The following is an 18,254-nucleotide window of genomic DNA, read 5'->3' on the forward strand; positions in this document are numbered from 1 at the left end:
CTGAAGGGGACTATCTGTTTCTTTTTTGGCTCAGTGGAGAAAGCCCCAGTCATTTTCAGTTTCCAGGGCTGTGACTCCGGGAAGGGTGGAGACACCACAAGCAGAGAGAGAGACCATTGAAATGCTAATGACCTCCACCTCAGGGCTCTGTCTTCTCTAGGAGGAAAGGGGTGGGGCCCTTTCCATTCAGAACCAGACCCCAGAGCCTGGGGGAACACGGCCATACCTCCTCACACCAGTCAAGAATTACAGGCTAACAGGCATCACCTGCTAGGCAGAAAAGCACAGTGACCCGAGGCATCAAAGGCTGGAGCAATTTTCTAAGACACACCCACAGGGAAACCAGATACTGAATATTTCTTCCCTCTGGGACCTGAGCCTGTTCTGGTCTGGGAAAACCTGATTTGGATAACCAAGGAAACCATGCCTAGACAACAGAAAATTACAACCTATACTAAGAAAAACAAAGTTATGGCCCAGTCAAAGGAACAAATGTACACTTCAACTGAGATACAGGAATTTAAACTAATGCTAAATCAAATCAGAAAGTTTAGAGAAGATATTGCAAAAGAGATAGAGGCTGTAAAGGAAGCACTGGGCATGTATACGGCAGAAATCAAAAGTTCAAAAAAACAACCAGTAGAATCTATGGAAATGAAAGGCACAACACAAGAGATGAAAGACACAATGGAAACATACAACAGCAGATCTCAAGAGGCAGAAGAAAACACTCAGGAACTGGAGAACAAAACACCTGAAAGCCTACACGCAAAGGAGCAGATGGAGAAAAGAATGAAAAAATATGAGCAACGTCTCCGGGAACTCAAGGATGAAACAAAGTACAATAATGTACGTATCATTGGTGTCCCAGAAGGAGAAGAGAAGGGGAAGGGGGCAGAAGCAATAATAGAGGAAATAATTAATGAAAATTTCCCATCTCTTATGAAAGACATAAAATTACAGATCCAAGAAGCGCAGCGTACTCCAAACAGAAGAGATATGAATAGGCCTACGCCAAGACACTTAATAATCAGATTATCAAATGTCAAAGACAAAGAGAGAATCCTGAAAGCAGCAAGAGAAAAGTGATCCATTACATACAAAGGAAGCTTAATAAGACTATGTGCGGATCTCTCAGCAGAAACCATGGAGGCAAGAAGGAAGTGGTGTGATATATTTAAGGTACTGAAAGAGAAAAACCACCAACCAAGAATCCTATATCCAGCAAAGCTGTCCTTCAAATGTGAGGGAGAGCTCAAAATATTTTCTGACAAACAGACAATGAGAGACTTCGTGAACAAGACACCTGCCCTATAGGAAATACTAAAGGGAGAACTACAGGGTGATAGAAGACAGGAGTGCATGGTTTGGAACACAATTTTGGGAGATGGTAGCACAACAATGTAAGTACACTGAACAAAGGTAACTATGAATACGGTTGAGAGAGGAAGATGGGGAGCATGTGGGACACCACAAGAAAGGAGGAAAGATAACGACTGGGACTGTGTAACTTGGTGAAATCTAGAGTATTCAACAATTGTGATAAAATGTACAAATATGTTCTTTTACGAGGGAGAGCAAGCAAATGTCAACCTTGCAAGGTGTTAAAAATGGGGAGGCATTGGGGGAGGGATGTAATCAGCATAAACTAGAGACTGTAACTAATAGAATCATTGTATTATGCTTCCTTTAATGTAACAAAGGTGATATACCAAGGTGAATGCAGATAAGAGGGGGGGATAGGGGAGGCATGTTAGACACTTGACATTGGTGGTATTGTCTGATTCTTTATTCTACTTTGATTTAAGGTTATTTTTCCTTTTGCTGCTTCCTAGCTGTCTTTTTTTTTTCCTCTTTCTTTTACCTCTCTACCTTCTTTGACTCTCCCTCCTGCCTTGTGGAAGAAATGTAGATGCTCTTATATAGATAATGGTGAAGGTGGTGAACACATAAATGTATGACCATGCAGAAAACCATCGATTATTTACTTGGGATGGAATGTATGGTGAGTGAACAAAACCATATTAAAAAAAAAATGGGTTGATGACAAAACCTCGAGGGCAATATACTGAGTGAAATAAGCCAGACACATTAGGACAATTATTGCAGGGTCTCACTGATAGGAACTAATTATAATATGTAAACTCATAGACATGAAATATAAGGTACCAAGATATAGGACGAGGCTTAAGAATGAGGAGTGGTTGCTTAGTATGAGCAGAATGTTCAATTAGGATGAACTTAAATGTTTGGAAATGAACAGGGGTGTTGGTAGCAAGATGTGAGAATAACTAACAGCGCCGAATGGTGTGTGAATGAGGAGGAAAGGGGAAGCTCGGAGTCATGTATGTCACCAGAAGGAAAGTTGGAGGTCAAAAGATGGGAAATGTATAAAACTGAATCCTGTGGTGGGCAATGTCCATGATCAACTGTACAAATACTAGAAATCACTTCCATGAACCAGAACAAATGTATGACAATACAATTAGAAGTTAATAATAGAGGGGCATATAGGAAAGAACTATACACCTATTACAAACTATATACTACAGTTAGTAGTATTTCAACATTTTTTCATAAACAGTAACAAATGTACTATATCAATACTAGGAGTCAACAATTGAGGGGGGTTGGTTAGGGATAGGGGAGGATTAGAGTTTCCTTTTCTTTTTTTCTTTTTTCATCTTTCACTTTATTTCTTGTCTGGAGTAATGAAAAGTTTCTAAAAATTGAACAAAAATTAAGTGTGATGGATGCACAGCTGTATGAGGCTACCCAGGGGCAAGTGATTGTACACTTTGGATCTTTGGATAATTGTATGGTATCTGAACAATCTCAATAAAAATGAAAAAAAAAAAAAAAGGATGTGTTGAAATCTCCCACAAATTGATGCATTCCTAGATTTCTCCTTGTAGTTCTATCAATGCTTGCATCACGTATTTTGAAGTTATTATATTGGGTACATACATGTTTAAAATGGAACTTCCTTCTTGGTGAATTTCACTTTTTATCATTATGTAGTCATCTTTTCCATCCTTAATACTGCTTTTTTGTCTTAAAGTCTATTTTATCTGATTTGAATACCAGTTCTCTTTTGATTAGCATCTGCCTGACATGTCATTTTTCATCCTTTTGCTTTTAACCTTTCATGTTCTTATGCTTTAAGAGTGTCTCTTACAAATTGCATCACTCTCTCTAATCCAACCTGTCAACATATGTGTTTGAACAGGCGAGTTTAGTCTATTTACATTATTTGAATCATTGGTCTGCATAGCTTGTTTCTAACATCTTCATGTGTATTTTGGTTTGTTCCACCTTATCTACGTTTATCTCACTCACTTTGTATTGTATTATACACATTATTTGGCACTATATCACATACTCCTTATTTTAATGTCACACTTTTTCTGTGTTTGTTTTCTTCCTTATTTGTGAACTGCTATCTTTATCACCCCTTGTGAGAAACGAGCCCCATACCCCTTGGTGTCCACCCAGTGCCTCACATCTGATTATGTTGATTTTATCTAAACTTTTAATTCTGGGTAATTACTGATATATTTTCTCTTTTTCTTTGCCCTTGGCTACTTTTTAAAGGCAATAAATAATTTTATCAAGCCATCTGACCATCTGTAATTTGTAGATCTCTTATGTTTAAGAACTTCATCCAAAACTCACACCCATATAAATCTTTGTTTGGCCAACTTTTGAGGCCTGTTATGCCTGAGGATATATTTATCATGTTATTGACAGTTTGGCTGCATAGAAGATTCTAGGTGCTGTATTCTTTACTTTCAATATTGTGAAAACATTACTCAATTGTCTTCTTATATCCACCTTTTGTTGATACATCCATCTGATTCTTGCTCCTTTGCCTGTGTTCTGCTCTTTAAATTAGGAGAATTTCCTCTCCTATGTCTAGGCAGAGGTTTTCCTTACCACTCCTTATTGACATTCTATGGATCCTTTCAACCTTCATTGTTTGCTGTTAAAAAACAAAACAAAAAAAACCCGAACTACTTTCCTTTTGACATAGGACATACAGGAGGAGAACTGCCTGCATCCCGGTGTGGGCCGCAATGAGCTTCGCAGCGTGCAGTGCCTGTGTAACCTCCCCCAGCTGTTGATGGTCAGACTTGTTCAGTGAGTCCCAGCAGATAACTAGGATGGTTGGATGTAATCTACAGAGGGAGACCCTTGGGCACATTGCAGAATGTTCTACCTGGCAGAGTTTCTCAAATACAAAAGGCTGTGACATTTCCCATTGCCAGAGCACAGAAGGGTGGTGGACCAGAAGACTTAGGGTCTGTTCCAACCCTCAGATTTCAGGATTCTAACTCCAATATCTAACACTTGATGCATGTGTTGATGCCAAGTCATCTGGGCTTGGGAAACTCACCTCCTGGTTTCATGGTGCCTGCTTGGGGCCCCTCACTACCCCATGCATGAGAAAGAACAGCTTCTGCACAGCCACAGGGAGGGCAAGCCCGCAGGGGCCCTTGGCAACCCAGCAGCTGAAGGCAAGTTCAAACAGAAACTTCTTATATTTAATCAGAGTTCTCCAGAGAAACAGAACCAGCAGGATATATGTCTTTGTGATATATATATATGATTTATTATAAGGAATTGGCTCATGCAATTGTGGCAGCTGGCAAATCCAAATTCTGTAGGGCAAGGTCAGAGGCTGGAAATTCTGATAAAGTTGTTAGTGAAATCCTTAGTCCAAATTCTGTAGGTGAAGCTGGCTGACTGGAAATTCCAGCAACAGCCTATGTTGAAATTAAGGTAGAAATTCTTCTGATCTCTGAAGCCCGGTTCTCTCTTTTAAGTCCTCCAACTGATTAGATGAGATTACTCACATTGCTGAGGGTTCTCTCCAGTGGTGATGCAATCAACTGATTGTAGGTACAATTAATTGACTGTAGATGCAAAGCCCATTGGTGAAATACTCTCACAGTAATGTGTAGACCAGTGTTTGACCAAACAACAGGACACTCCAACCTAGCCAAGTTGACATGTGAAATTAACCCTCACACTTCTCCGGGGGCTAGCTCTGCTTCCTCTTCTGCCCTCAGCTGGAAGGGAGCATCTTTCCACTGGGGAGAGCACGGCAGAGGCTGGATCACTGCCAGCAGCTCATCCCAATGGCCAGGAAATGAACAAACGTAGGAATCTGAACTGCCTTCCACCACAGCCATAACATGCTACAATTCCCGTGGAATTGATGGAGCGGCAGCTTTTCTAAAGTGTGTGTAGGTATGTTATGGAGATGGGTGGTTTGAGGAGAGGGATTCAACTGACAAAGTGTGTCCTCACTGGCAAAATCCCCTTCCTCACCAGGCTTTTGCAGAGCTTATAAAGAAGCAAGGCTGGAGACCACCTCCTGGTGTTTTGTGGTCTGAATCTTGGGGACACAGATTCCCCTTCATTTAGCAAAAGCACAATTGCAAGTTCTTATTTAGTCTTTGGATCAGTGCTGAGGCTGGGAGAAGGCAGGCTCGGGGATCTGGCAGCACTGATAGATCTTAAGTTCCAACAAGATCACAATCCTGGAGCCAGGTGACACACACAGGGGGCCTGGGGCATGGAGGGAGTAGGAGGGTGTGTGCATGTGTGTGTCTATGTGTGTGTGGCAGGGCGCATAGTGTAGATGGAATCCAAGCAGGAGGGGCCAAAGTATTTGGTGAGCAGTGCTTTTCCTGATGCTGCCAAGTACCCGGACAAGGCGGGAGATGCTTCAGACAGCAGAAAAGAGGCCAAGACAATGACCTAGGAGGCTGAGTGCACATGGCAGACTCTAGAGGCTGCCCACCCAGCAGCCACTCTTCCTCATCCTCACTAACAGGACCCCAACTTTGTTTCATGTATTTGACAGTGATGCCTTGGAAGGTGGCTCCTTCCCCCAGGCCCACAAGAGTTCTAGATTTAGAACACGGTAGTTAATCCTTGTTGCCTTTTCTCAGAGTTTAGTCTAAAATAGGCATGTGACTCAGTTCTGGCCATTAGAATTAAGGGGGATTCTGCTAGGGGGATTATGGGAAAGATTTCCCTACCTGAAGTGGTTTTGGAGTTAGTGGTAGGAGTGGAGAGACAGACAGACAGAGACAGAGTCAAGAAGAAAGCCCTGACCCTTCCTCTCCTTTCCTGGTTGGGATGTGATGCTTGGAGCTATGGCAGCCATCTTGCAATCACGAGGGGAGAAAACATCCCACTCTGAAGATGATGGAGAAGAAAGATGCAAGGGCTTGGATCCTTCATTGTAGAGCCACTGAACTAACCCTGCAACCTCCTAGCTCAAGACTTCTTGTTGAATGAGATTACAAATGTGTTTATTGTTTGAGCTGCTGATGTCTGGGTAGTCTGTGATGGGCAGCTGTAAGTATCCCAACTAAAGAATTTGTCCGCTTGCCCGATCCTGCCTTTGAGCATTCTGGGAGCAGACAGGTCTTCAGAATACATGCCCCAGGCAGTGCCCACCTGCACTGGGGCAGGAGAGACTGTGGGTGGGGGGTCAGGGCCTTTGACCCTCCCACCTTCTTTCTCCTGTCATCTTCCCATCACACTGTCTCGCCCAGAGGGCTGAGATTTCCACAAGTTAGAGCTTTCCCTGAGGCTAAGACATGACTTGTGATATGCCATGGAAGGGCTTGGCATGCTCAGTAACCCTCAGACTTCTTTATTCTAACGCCTCAGCATCATCCCAGAGGAACTGGACCTGGCTGGAGTGAGGACAGAGTGGAGAGGAGGCATTTGGGGGCTATTTTTAAAAGGAATTCATGGAACAGTTACTAGGTTCCAGGACCTTTACACCCACTGGTTAATTTTTAATGCTCTGCAAGACTTACACAGATACTATTACTTAAAACCATTATCCTTGTTTGACAAACAAGGAAGAAAGGCTCAGAGATTAACTTGCCATCCATGATCATGCAGCTAAAAGTAGCCTGCCTGAGTCCAAAGCCCCATTCATAACTGCCCTGTGCTGTCTCCCATGGGTGACTAGGAGTGCACAGATCCAGATGGGGTGCCACCATTGTGGGGAGGGGGGCTGTGGTGTGATAGCAGCCGCTGTCTACCGAGCCTCCACCACGTGCCGGTGTTTAATGAACATTCCTATGACGTTAGTATCTATACATTATTATTATATACATTATCTCATTAATCTCCAGAACCACCAAATGTGGAAGGTTTAAATAATCACCATCCCATTTTACAGAGAAGGAAACGGAGGTGTCAAGAGGCCATGCATAATCCAAGGGTGCCCAGCTCTACCCAGCAGTGTGGGGTTCTGAACTCGGGCCCATCGGACCTCAGAGCGCCTGGCCGAGGCAGGCCAGGGGGTCTCAGGAGGTGGTCACAGTGAGGGCTGAGACCTCAAGCCAAGCGCGGCCTCCAGGCTGAGTTTGCAGCAGGTCATGCTCTCGGGTGGCCGTGTCCACGTGAGAACAGGTGCTATTTGCTATGAGCGCTGCCGTTTCCAAAGCACTAACCACGTTTCTTTTGATCTTGAAATGGACCCTCTGAGGGAGGCGGGGCAGGACCTGGCCCCCCTGTTTTATAGCTGGGGAGACTGGCTGCAGGAGCCAAGGGCAGGACAAGGACAAGACACCAGGCGCAGTTAGTCTACACCCACACTCCCGGCCCAGCCAGATGCCTCTTTTTCCTGGGGGTGCCTGTTGGCAAATGTGATTTGGCTCAGCCTGGGCTGAGTGGAGCGTTTAATCCCTGTGAACTAAGCTGAGAGTTCCCTTTCCCTTCGCTATTTCTCTACGTATCTACCATCCATACCTTGTCTAAACCAAGAAAATGAATCTCTTCTGAGGTAGATTTGTAAGGCAAATGCAGTGTTCTTTGCCCATCTGTAAAATTCCGGGGCTGATAATCTAAGCAATTGGAAGATGATTGTAGGGTTTTCTTTATCAATATCTGAGAGGTGTGTTACTCCATCAGATAAACAGTTCAAATCTCGACCTTCCTTGCTTTTTCCAACAAAACTGTTTTCATTTCCCGGCTGCTAAAGCAAATACCATGTGATGGGTTGGCTTAAACAATGGGAATTTCTTGGCTCACGGTTTTGAGGCCGGGAGAAGTCCAAAGTCCAGGCGTCAGCAAGGCAATGCTTTCTCCCCGAAGACCGTGCTGTTCTGGGGCTGTCGGCCATCCTTGGTCCTCGGCTTTTCCATCACATGGCAGCGTCTTCGCCTTTCTCTTCTGGGTTCCGCTGACTTCCGGCTTCTTGCCTCTCCCTGTGGCTTCTCTCTCAGGCCTTCCGCAGTAGGACTAAGACCCAACCTCAGGTGGAGCACTCCTTAACTGAAGTAACCTTATCAAAAAGTCCGATTTATAAGGGTTTGCACTCACAAGAACGGATGAAGAACATATTTTTCTGGGGTACATAGCTCCAAGCCACCACGGTCTGCCCTCTGGACCCCAAAAAGACATGTTCTTCCCACATGCAAAATGTATTCTTTCCATCACAGCACCCCAAAAGTCTTAAGTCATTTCAATAACAATGCTAAGTACAAAGTCTCATCACAGTAAGTTATGGATGTGATTTGTCCTGGGGCAAAATTCCCCTCTGTCAGTGGACCTGTGAGACCTACAGAACAAGTTGTCTGCTTCCAATATACAATGGAGGGACAGGCATAGGCTAGACATTCCCATTCTGGAAGGGAGAAATTGGAAGGAACACAGGGGCCCCAAACAAGTCTGAAACCCAGCAGGTTTCATAGATAGATTGACGGATGTTTTCTCCTCTGGGCCCGATGGGGCAGCAGCCTCGCCCCTTCCAAGCGCCTGCGCAGCAGCCACGATCTCCCCAAACACCGGGGTGAGGGTCCCGCCCTCTCTGAGCATCAGGATGGTGGCCAGGCTCTCCACAAACATTGGGGCACAGGCCCCACCCTCTGCAAGCATTGGGGTGGCAGCCAGGTTCTCTGCAAACCCTGAGGCATGGGCTCCACCATCTCTGATCATTGGGGTGGCAGCGCTCTCCCCGAACAACGGGGCACAAAGTCCACCCCTCCAAGCAAAGGGCGGACCTGCCCTTTCCACACACCTGGGTGGGCCCGCTCTCTTGGCCCAAGATCTTTTGGGTCCAGGCCTTGGCTTCCATGGTTCTGCCCTTGAAGTCATTCTTCCTCAGTTTGTCCCTTCTCTGACTCTTTCAGTTCAAGCTGGCAGTGGTTCTGCTCAGAAAAATTTTGCCAAAACATTGTAAGCTTTGTGTGTAGTTCAAGCAGGTCCAAACCCTCAGACAACAGAACCTTCCACAGATCCTTCCTGGACAACTGCATTTCCAATCCTGACTTCCACTGAGATGGCTGACAGGATCCACGTTCAGCTACACCCTCTTTAGCAAAGGTTTGTTCAGTGAAACCCTCACATGGAGCCCTGGCCCCTGGGGACTCACTTCCCCAAAGTTCCAGGAGGTCCCTGGTAGAGCTGCTTCTGGCCCTAGTCCCAGAGCACACTACCTGGATAGGCTGAGAATTTTCAAAGCCATCAGTTTCTGGTTTCTTTGTGCTTAAGAGTTTAATCCTCAGCTTATCCCTTTCCTCTCACATTTTACTTAAGCTGCAAGGAGAAGCCAGGCTACACCTTCCACACTTAGCTTGAAAATCTTCTCAGCTAAATATCCAACTTCATCACTTTCAAGTTCAGCCTTCCACTCAACATCAGAACACAAATTGGTCAAGTTCTCTGCCAATTTATAATAAGGATCACCTTTCCTCCAGTTTTCAATAACACAATCATCATTTTCTTCTAAGGTCTCATTGGAATTACCTTTAACATCCATATTTTTACCGATAGTCTCTTCAAAGCAATTTAGGTTTTTTCTGTCAAGCACCTCACGGTTCTTCCAGTCTCTACTGATTACTCAATCCCAAAGCAGTTTCCACATCTTTAGGTATTTATAATAGCAGCACCCCATTTGCCAGTACCAAAAACTGTTTTAGTTCCTAGGTGCTAAAACAAATACCATATAATGGGTTGACTCCAACAGTGGGATTTTATTAACCCACAGTTTTGAGGCTAGGAGAAGTCCAAAGCTGAGGCATCAGCAAGGGGATGCTTTCTCCCTGAAGACCATGGCTTTCTGGAGCTGGCTGCCAGTGGTCCTTGGTCCTTGGCTTTTTCTTCACATGGCACTGCACATGACAGCGTCTTCTCCTTTCTCTCAACTTCCATCTTCTTGCTTCTTTTGGTCGCTTTTCTCTCTGTGGCCTTCTCTATACAGTCTCCAGTAACAGGATTAAGGCTCATCCTTGGGTGGGCCACATCTTAACTGTGTAACCTCATCAAAAGGTCCTATTTACAATGGGTTCATGACCACAGGAATGGATTAAGGACATGTTTTTCTGGGGTACATAACTCAAGCCACCACAGCACCTAGAACATAAGACCCATCTGAGGACAAAGTCACTTATCCAGGGACTCCTCAAAGCCAGTCATCTTAGGCTGAACATTCCTACCTCTATTTCTGCTCTCTACCCCTCAAGGTACGTACTCTCTGCGCAGCCTTCTGGAATGTTCCCCTGACCACTGTCTCCCAGCAGAAGGTACCCTCCCTTCCTGCAGTGGATGACTCATTTCATGTCTTTTTTTTTTAGGTTTATAAAAAGAAATGTGTCAAATTCAAAACTCAGCACAGCACATCTATTTAAAGTGCAGAGAAAGCAGCCTTTTAACAACTTGCCAAATGTGAAGCCTTTAGAACCTTATAAGGCCTCAGCCCCAAAGTCTGTAATTAGTGCTTTCTAAGGCCCCAACTTGAAAGAGAGCCAGCTGCAGGCAGGTGGGCGAGGCTGTCAGAGGTCTGATGCCAACCAGGTTTGTGATGGGGAAAAACATCTGAGAGGGCAGGTTAGCGCACAGAGAAGCCCAGGTCTGAGCGGTGAACCCTGGGACAGAGCCCCAACGACTGCGGCCTCTGTTGACTCTCAGGCATGCATTACCTTGAGGAAGGGGCCGCAGGCCAGGCTGGTCTGTGGATGTGTATATGCACGTGTACAAGGGATGCAATTGCGCATGCCCAGCTCTGCTTGACAAAAGCATAAGGCCCACAGGCATTTCTAGGCCTGAAGCCTGTTGGGGGATGAGAGGAAGGGAACAGAAATAGTTTCTCTCCCTCTTTCCTTCTGTCATCTAATTGCCTCCGCTTTCCAACTACCAGATTCTTCCCCCTAAACAGCTGCAAAGCAGGGCAGGCTCCAGGAGTTGGTGGGCTTCTAGAAGGAGTGGAAGGAGAGTCAGTCGCCTTAGGCACTTGTTCCCTTCAGCTCTCACCCTGTCACAGAGGTGGCCCCTCTGAGTGCTGTTCTCCCCTCTGCCCCTAGCTACTGGCCCATTTCCCTGCTTCCCTTTAAAGCAAATCTCTCTGGGAGGGGTGGCCAACAATTGGGTTATTCCTCTGTTCAAAACCCCCCCATGACTTGGAACAAAAGCCAAAGTCTACACTTCTCCCCCTCAACCGCACCACCCCCACCCTCTGGCCCCCTGGCTGGTCTTCAAGCAGGCTGGGCACACCCCTGCCTCGGCCGCTCCCCCTGCCTGGCACTCTTTTCCCCTACATATTTGCAGGCCTCAGGCCCTGACTCCTTCAGGTCCTCAGTCAAATCCTGCTTTAACGGAGATGGTCTCTGATCCTCCCACATAACAGCCAGCCCCACCTCGGGCCTCCTTGTCCCCATTCTACTGTTCTCCCCGCTTCGCCATCACACGCCATCCATCTCTTGCTCATTCGCTTGTTGCGTGGGGCAGGAGCAGGAGGGGCAGCAGGGGTTGGTTCCTTCGCCCCTGGGCTGAGGTATAGGGAGGGAGACGGCACTGGGCCTCACTCCTGGTTCAGTGCTTTGACATCCATGGGAAGCATTCCAGTACTCATAGCTTCTGACATGCTCTAGAAGCTTCTGCCCCATGGCCCATAACTTTTACTCATCCTTGACCTGTGCGGGGTGACAGGGTACCTTGGACACACAGGAGGGGCTGGGAAGAGGCAACACACCTGCGTGCAACTCCTTCTGGAGCAGTGCTGGGGCCGTCAACTCTCTGACCCCTTGGCGTCGCTGAGAAAAAGGGGCCAGTCCTGGAGGGGGTGGGTAGAATGGTGGCCCCCAAAAGCTGTGTCCATGTCCAAATTCCCAGAACCTGGGAATGTGACCTTATTTGGAAAAATGGTCTTTGTGGATGTGACTAAGGGACCTTGAGATGAGATCATCCTGGATTATCTGGGTGGGTCCTAAACCCAATGACAAGTGTCCTCAGGAGACAGAAGAGAAGACAAGCAAAGAGGAGAAGGCCTTGTGGAGATGGAGGCCACAAGCCAAGGAATGCTGCGGAGTGCCGGAAGCCACCAGAAGCTGGGAATAGACAAGAAAGGAGTCTTCCCCACAGACTTCGTGGGAGCCTGATCTTGCCCACATCTTGTTTTGTACCTCTGGTCTCCAGAACTGAGAGGAAATAACATTTTTTAAGCCACTCAGTTTGTGGTACTTTGTTGTGGCAGCCCCAGGAAACTAAGACAGGTAGGTGGTGACCTTCATCGGGTGGTGGGCAGCGGCCTCCCTAGCCCAAGCCCCCCAAACCTCCTCTCTAGCCATGTGCTGACCCAGGAAGCCCCTCACCATTTCCTTTGCAGAGGCCTTGGGCTCCCATCCTGCCTTGCCTTGGTGTGCCCCTGTGCCTGTGTTTTCTTCTGCTCAGCAGCCCTTTCCCTGTCTCTACACACCTGAGCTCGAGTCATTTACTGTGGGACGCCTTCACTGGCCACATGCTTGGAGGGACCCTTGCTACCTCCTACCAACTTGCTCGTTGTGTCTCTCTGATCAGGCTGCAAGCCATTTGCACACGGCCTGCTGAGTGCAGGAGAGTGGGCTGAGCGCGGGAGAGCTGGACTTCAGTGTCAACCAGGGGTCATGGACACCAACACACATATGGGGTGGGGGGAGTGCGATCACCATCCTAGCACAAACTAGCTCACACATTTAGGGATGAAAGCCCCAGAGACCCTTCCTGTGAGATTCGGGCTGAAAGGGCAGCTCAGGCACTACCGCTTTTGAGTCATGGGGGTCCACTTAGCCCAGCTGCTTCTCTTCTGGCTGTTGTGTGGAATGGCACTCTCAAAACCTCCTGGGAGCCTGCTGGGCCATTTTAGTGCAGGATCTCTTGTGGCTAATGAAGGAAAGAGAGCTAGAGGAGGGAGCTTTTGTCTGGCTCTACAGAGGGAAAGAGGGGAGGTGGGGCGTCTGCACGGCTGGGCCTCCCTTGAGCTGAGGAGAGTGACTCCGATGCTTATAAGGACTTTCAGGGAACTATCGCTGGTGACAGCTGGGGAAATTATTCACACTGTCAGGAGAGAGGCTTGTATCATGAATCAGTTCCAATTCTTTATTTTTAAATCCCCCAGCTGGCTAAAGACTCAAAGGAAAGATGTGACAACCATTTGCATCTGGTCCCAGATGGGCTGTCACTCAGGGTCCAGAAAAAGGCGAATGGGACTGGACTGGTGGTTTTGAAAAGCATGAGGTCCTTTGGCTAACCCCTCCAGGGCTTGGCTGGATGTTTCTGCCCCTCCGTGGAAGCCGTGCAGAGGGAGCTGGACTGTTGGATGCTCCCTGGCAGCGGTGGTGAGGCCGTAGGGCTTGGGGATGGCTCTACCCAAAGACAGTACAGCTGGCCTCCCCGAGCTTGGAGGTGGGCACTGGGTTTTTCTTTTTGCCTGCTTGTTTGTTCCCTCACCACCCACGTCCTCACTCCTGCTGCTGCACAACCTTCTCAAAAAGGACAAGGACACACCTCTGAGGTCAGGTCCCCAGGGCAGACATCTGAGGGACCCAGATCCTCTTTTGTGGACAAGGGAATGACCCAGGGTCATGGCCATAGTGGACACTTCATTTTGGATGCTCAGCCTCTGAACCCCTTCCTGTGTCGAGGGGATCCCCTATTTCATGAAGCTGTGCCCACCTCCACTTCAGGAGCTGGAAATCTCAGACACTAGCTTTCCTAACCTCCCTCTGGGCTAATGACCCTGTCTGTGCTAAGGCACCACACCTGCCCCAGCCTGCCTTGCCAGCCAGCGACTGATGCTTCCCATTCCAGTGACAGGCTTATCCAGGACTCTTGAATAAATGTACTTCCTACTAAGCCTGCCAGAGTTGGTTTACTTTTTGCAAATAAGATCCTTGGCCCAAGGGCAAAGGGTGATGCTGAGGCCATGAGAGACAAGAGCCAGGTGCCCAGATCTCTCCTTGGCACGTCTCCTGTGGATTTGGGCCTGGAAAGGTCTTTGAAAGGAGGCACGGAAGGCACAACCACGCGCCCTGGCCCAGTTCAGATGCAGCTCGTCCTGGGTGGACGACACAGGCCTGGAGGTGGCCTCCAGCCCCCAACTGCAGGTGGTGGGGTTTGGCAGCCACCCTGCTGGGAGAGAGATGGGCCAAACCTGCCGAGTCCAGGATTTAGGTTCAAGAAGCAAATGTGCTGATAAACCAGTGCTAGAAACTGGTACCACAGGGGGCTGGAGAATGAGCTTCCTTCGAGGTCGTCAAAAACAAAATAGGTGTATTTTTTTTGCAGTCTCCCACCACACGGGTCCGTTTCCGAGAGCCTCGCGGTGCCTGGCCCGGGGACGCACGCAACCACCGCTCTCCGAGGAGTTGTCTCTGAGAACAGCTTCCACGGTGCGGCAAGGTTGAGCCGCATGAGCTCACAGCTCACTGACTCCAATTATCCCAGCCCTTCTAAGGAGGCACTTTTGCCAAAATGTTGCCATCAAACGCTCGGCACCTTAGACTTGTGAACAATCTCTCTAGCAAGTCCAGGTCTCCTCGTGACTCTGAGAACTCCTGGTAACGCAAGGATACAAATTTCCGGAACTGCTTTCTGAGGACAACAGGGAGAGCTGGGCTCCAGGAGGGTGATGTGGCTGCTGGGAACATGGCTCTCTCCCACCCTGCGGGGCACAGAGCCACGCGGAACAGACGGCAGGGGCTTCAGAAGCACAGGGGTCACCTTGAAAGATGATGGTGCAAAGGGGCGGGTGTGTGTGTGTGTGTGTGTGTGTGTGTGCGCGCGCGCGCTTTTATACCCTCTGACAAAAAGGAAGCAGAAAAGACAAAGGACAAAAGCTATTTGCCCAATTTGTGTGCGAGGCAATAGAGATGAGATAATTCTCCTTTAATTCACATCAAGGGAGGCCACGCCTTCCGTCTGCTTGCCCAGAAATAAATGGCATCAATCAACTGACAGACCGTTCCTCTTGCCTCCTGGTCTCTCACTCTCTTTTCTTTTCCTTTTTTGAAAAAGGAAGCCTTCCCAGGCAGTTAATGCATAACAGTCTCTCCTTCAGTTCACCGTACAGGTGACGAGCCCATGCTGAGCTCCCGACAGATCTCCAGCCTGAGACCTGGGGCATGACAGAGGCTGCCTCCTGCTCCGTGCCCAGCCCTGGCCTGCGACTGGGCATGTCTGACTTCATGTAAACAGGAAGCCCCCACTTCCACCACCCCCACTGTGCCGGTTTGAATGTATTGTGTCCCCCAACTGCCATTATCTTTGTGGTCTTGTGGGACAGACGTTTTGGTGCTGGTTAGATTTGCTTGGAATGTGCCCCACCCAGCTGTGGGTGGTGACTCTGGTGGGATACTCCCATGGAGGTGTGACCCCACCCATTCAGGGTGGGCCTTGATCAGTGGAGCCATATAAAACATGCTGACTCAAAGAGACTGAACAGAGTGCAGCTGTGAGTGACGTTTTGAAGAAGAGCAAGCTTGCTAGAGAGGAATGTCCTGGGAGAAAGCCATTTTGAAACCAGAACTTTGGAGCAGACGCCAGCCACGTGCCTTCCCAGCTAACAGAGGTTTTCCGGACACCATCGGCCATCCTCCAGTGAAGGTACTTGATTACTGATGTTTTACCTTGGACACTTTATGGCCTTAAGACTGTAACTGTATAGCCAAATAAACCCCCTTTTTATAAAAGCCAGTCCATCTCTGGTGTTTTGCATTCTGCAGCATTAGCAAACTAGAACACCCACTGCCAGAGGTGGGTGATTTAGGGGGGTCCACTTTATTCCCTCATGCGTCATCCTGTCAGTCTGGGTGCCTCTTGAACATTTTGCAGATGGGCAAATTGAGGCACAAAGAGGTAAAATAACTCGCCTGAGGTCATGGGGCTGCTGGGAGGGGTGGCTGAGGCTAGGCTGGCTCAGGGACAGAACCTTTCTCCTTGATGCTGAATTCAGCTCTCATCAAAGTCAGGGAGAACAGCCAATGGGGCTGCCAGCTGCTTTTCAACTGAAGATGTTGAAAGAAATGTTCGTTCCTGATGCCACAGGCTTGTCCTCTGAGACAGAACATTCTAACCCCTCAGTCCTAGCAAAAGTCAAAATTGGCTTCTTGGCTCTGAGGAGGGAGAGGGCAGCCCCTCCCTTCCCCCACGGTGATGAGAATGAGCCAGCCTGGAGCTGAGCCTCCAGAGGCTGCCTGTCCCACTTTCTACTAGTGGGGAAACTGAGTCACACCAAAGTGAAGACGGTGTCAGATCAGAACTTCTACCATCCCCCTCAAACAGATTTTCCTCTTCTCTGTGGGGACTTCAGCTGCTTGCAAAAGGAATCAAGCTTCAGAAGCCTGTTCTCCTTCTTTGAAGCTGACAGCTTGATTCCTGAGGAAATGCAATACTATTTCAGGATTTCAATTGAAAGAGGTTCCAAAAGAGTGAGTGGAAGGCTCTGCTGAATTGCTTATGATGGCCCTTCTCGGCTGGTGAGCCCAAACACCACATCTGTGCCTTTTCACGTCATCCACACGCAGGTGGTTGTTTTAAATGAGCGCCTGGTAATTTGGGAGGGTTGTAACTCTTCCTGGGCTTCCTCCCAAGAAGCAACCAGAACTTTCACGGCTTCTACCTTTCTTACATGATCTGTGTTTGAAATGATGCACCAGGGAGCCTGCCAGATGAACTGCACGACTCTTGTTTCTGTCAGGCCTGTCTCGAAGACACCAAACAAACAAGCAAAGGTGTTGCAAATGCTTCTATGGAACCTGGGTGGCTGTGACTCCGGGATCCTCAGAGGCAAAAGGAAGCCAACGAGCTTTTAAGGGGCAGGCCCTGATGTCACTGCAGCTCCTCCTGCTGCCCCCACCCCCACCTTCCCTCCAAAGGCTCCTGGGTGAGCAGCACGGAGCCATGTCTGTGGGCCAGGCCCCCACCTGGGCTCTAGACTATGCCACCTGGAGAGCCTACCTGCCCGTCTTCACCGTCTCCTCCGACAAACGCTACCTGTCACACTGAAGCCTGGAGGGCTGAGTCCTGTCTCATTTATCTTTGTATCTCCACACCCCTCACAGAGAAAGTGGTCAACATATACAGATGAAGGAAGGAAGGAGCAGTCCAGGGATCTGAGGAGCAAGACTTTGGAATCTGCAACCAATAGGCAAGGGGGAGAGCGAGGGGGGAGTCCAGGAGATTTTTCTTTATGAAGCTGCTCAGCAAGGAAACTATTTTGGTTTTGAAGAAACAGGTCACAAAGGCACTGAGACACCCCCCCCCCCCCCCCCCGCCGGAGGGAAGCCTGTCCGCCACCAAGCCCAGGCAGGCACCCTGAGACGTGTGTTCCACATCATTCTCCCAGGGGCCCTACAGAGCACTGCGCTCCGGCTGCAGAGAGGCTCTTACCCAGGAAGGGGTCAGGGACGCGAGGCCAGGCTGCCTGTCCCTGCTGCAGGAGTAGCCGTCAGCACCGTGCCCAACTTGGGGTGCCAGCACGGCCACATGCCCTCAAAGCAGCTGCATCTTTTCTCCTTCTTCACAGAAACGCCCGAGGAAAGGAACCAATAGCAAAGTTTCCATTTCAGAGGCAAAGAGGCTTCGTGAATCTAAGTCATCCCTCCCGACTAGACAGAGTTCTCACCATGTGGCCACAAGGCGAACAGCTGTCCTGCAAGGTTCATTATGTCTAGAAATTCTTTACCCTGTCCTGTCCGCCCCTCTCTCTCAAGGTAAGACAGTGCCTGGAGAAAAGCTTCCTTCACCAGGACCCCTACACAACTTGTCCTTGCTCCTCTGTGACCACTACCTCCGAGCACTCCTGCCTGAGAATGTGAAGGTGAAAGTGCTTCTATGGAAAGGGTTCAGTTCAGAGCTGACTCCATTTGTAAGAGGGAAGCATCGTTCCTGGGGAACATACCACTAATCTTCATGGCATGTGCTGACTCACGCTTATCACATGCTGGGTTCACCCAGGGCCCAGGAGG

The sequence above is a fragment of the Choloepus didactylus genome, chromosome X (assembly GCF_015220235.1).
Source record: "Choloepus didactylus isolate mChoDid1 chromosome X, mChoDid1.pri, whole genome shotgun sequence".
Lineage (NCBI taxonomy): Eukaryota > Metazoa > Chordata > Mammalia > Pilosa > Megalonychidae > Choloepus > Choloepus didactylus.